We start from the raw sequence: 3,351 nt of genomic DNA, 5'->3' as shown, positions 1-3,351 counted from the left end.
GCAGAAAAGAAATTCCTCCTGACACATAACAACCAGAAAAACAAATGCACTAAATAAAGACAGAATATTAAAAGCAGTAAGGGAAAAATGTCAAGTAACATAAAAGGCAGGCCTACTAGAATTACTCCAGATTTCTAACCAGAGACTATGAAAGCCAGAAGATCCTGGACAGATCTCATACAGACACTAAGAGAACACAAATGCCAGCCCAGGCTACTATACCCACCAAAACTTTTAATTACCATAGATGGAGAAAACAAAGTATTCCAAGACAAAACCAAATTCACACAATCTCTTTCCACGAATCCAGCCCTTCAAAGGATAATAACGGGAAAACACCAATACAAGTACAGAAACTATGCCCTAGAAAAGTCAAGAAAATAACCCTTCAACAAAACTAAAAGAAGACAACCAAAAGAACAGAATCCTAACTCTAAGAACAAAAATGACAGGAAGCAACAATTACTTTTCCTTAATATCAATTAATGTCAATGAACTCAATTCTCCAATAAAAAGACAGAATAACAGACTGGCTACACAAATAGGACCCAGCATTTGCTGCTTACAGGAAACCTATCTCAGGGAAAAAGACAGACACTACCTCGGAGTGAAAGGATGGAAATCAGTTTTCCAAGCAAATGGTCTGAAGAAACAAGCTGGAGTCTAATGTCGAATAAAATCGACATCCAACCCAAAGTTATCAAAAAAAAAAAAAAAAAAAAAAAAACAAGGAGGGGCACTTCATAACCATCAACTTAAAATCTTCCAAGATGAACTCTCAATTCTGAATATCTATGTTCCAAATGCAAGGGCAGTCACTTTCATTAAATAAACTTTAGTAAATCTCAAAGCACACACTGCACCTCACACAATAATAGTAGGAGACTTCAACAATCCACTCTCATCAATGGACAGATCCTGGAAACAGAAACTAAACAAAGACACAGTGAAACTAACAGAAGTTATGAAACAATTGGATTTAACAGATATCTACAGAACATTTTAACCTAAAACAAAAGGGTATACCTTCTTCTCAGCACCTCTTTTGATATCTTCTCCAAAAGTGACCATATAATTGGTCACAAAACAGGCCTTAACAGATACAAAAATATTAAAATTGTCCCATGCACCCTATTAGATCACCAGGGAGTAAGGCTGATCTTCAATAACAACATAAATAATGGAAAGCCAACATTCATGGGGAAACTGAACAACACTCTCCTCAATCATACCTTGGTCAAGGAAAAAAATAAAGAAAGTAATTAAAGACTTTTTAGAGTTTAATGAAAATGAAGCCACGCATACACAAACTTATGAGAAACAATGAAAGCATTTCTAAGAGAAAAACTTATGGCTCTGAGTGCCTCCAAAAAGAAACTAGAGAGAGCATACACTAGCAGCTTGAAAGCACACCTAAAAGCACTAGAACAAAAGAAAACAAATTCACCCAAGAGAAGTAGATTGCAGGAAATAATCAAACTCAGGGCCATAATCAACTAAGTGGAAATAAAAGGAAACTATTCAAAAATTCAACCAAACCAGCAGCTGGTTCTTTGAGAAAATCAAAAACATAAGTAAAACCGTAGCCAGACTCACTAGAGGGCACAGGTACAGCATGCTAATTAACAAAAGGGAAACATAACAACAGATCCTGAGAATATCCAAAACACCATCAGATCCTTCTACCAAAGGCTATACTCAACAAAAGTGGAAAACCATGAAATGGACAAATTTCTACATAAACCAGGTACCAAAGTTAAATCAGAATAAGATTAATGATCCTAACAGTCCTATGTCCCCTAAAGAAAAAGAAGCAGTCATTAATACTTTCCCAACCAAAAAATAGTAATAATAATAATAATAATAATAATAATAATAATAATAATAATAATAAAGCTGAGGATCAGATGGGTTTAGTGCAAAGTTCGATTAGACCTTCAAAGAAGACCTAATTCCAGTTCTTCTCAAACTATTCCACCGAATACAAACAGAAGGTAGTCTACCCAATTCATTCTATTAAGCCACAATTACTCTGATACCTAAACTACATAAAGATCCAACAAAGATAGGGAACTTCAGACCAATGTCCCTTATGAATATCGATACAAAAATACTCAATAAAATCCTTGCAAACTGAGTCCAAGAACACATCAAAATGATCATCCATCATGACCAAGTAGGCTTCTTGTCAGGGATGCAGGGATGCAGGGATGGTTTAAGACACAGAAATCCATCAATGTAATCCACTATATAAACAAACTTAAAGACAAAAACCACATGATCATCTCATTAGATGCACAGAAAGCATTTGACAAAATCCAGCACGCATTCATGATAAAAGACTTGGAAAGATCAGGAACTCAAGGCCCATACATAACCATAATAAAAGCAATCTACAGAAAACCAGGAGACCACATCAAATAAATGGCTAGAAGCTGGAATCAATCCCACTAAAATAATGGACTAGACAAGGCTGGCTACTTTCTCCGTACCTATTCATAAAGTACTTGAAGTCCTAGACAGAGCAATTCAACAACAAAAGGGGGTCAAGTGGATACAAATTGGAAAGGAAGAAGTCGACATATCAATATTTGCAGTTTATATGATAGTATATATAAGTGACCCTAAAAAATTCAACCAAAGAACTCCTAAACCTGATAAAAAAGCTTCAATGCAGGAGCTGGATATATAATTAACTCAAACAAATCAGTGTCCTTTCTCTACACAAAGGATAAACAGGCTGAGAAATAAATTAGGGAAACAACTATCACAATAGTCACAAGTAATATAAAATACCTTGGTGTGACTCTAACTAAAAAAGTGAAAGATCTGTATGATAAGAACTTTAAGTCTCTGAAGAAAGAAATCAAAGAAGATCTCAGAAGATGGAAAGATCTCTCATGCTCATAGATAGGCAGGATCAATATAGTGAAAATGGCTATCTTGCCGAAAGCAATCTACAGATTCAATGCAATCCCCATCAAAATTCCAACTCAATTCTGCACTGAGATAGGAAGTGCAATTTGCAAATTCTTCTGGAATAGCCAAAAACATAGGATAGCAAAAAGTTTTCTCAATGACAAAAGAATCTCTGGTGGAATCTCCATGCCTGCCCTAAATCTGTACTACAGAGCAATTGTGATAAAAACTGCATGGTACTGGCATAGCGAGAGACGAGTAGACCAATGGAATAGAATCAAAGCCCAGAAATGAACCCACACACCTATGGTCATTTGATCCTTGACAAGGGAGCTAAAAACATCCGGTGGAAAAAAGACAGCATTTTCAAAAAAAGAAAAAAAAAAGTGCTGGCTCAACTGGTTGTTAGCATGTAGAAGAATGAGAGTTAAT

Source organism: Mus musculus, chromosome 7 (genome assembly GCF_000001635.26).
Source record: "Mus musculus strain C57BL/6J chromosome 7, GRCm38.p6 C57BL/6J".
NCBI lineage: Eukaryota > Metazoa > Chordata > Mammalia > Rodentia > Muridae > Mus > Mus musculus.
Note: the sequence above shows the minus strand (reverse complement) of the source record.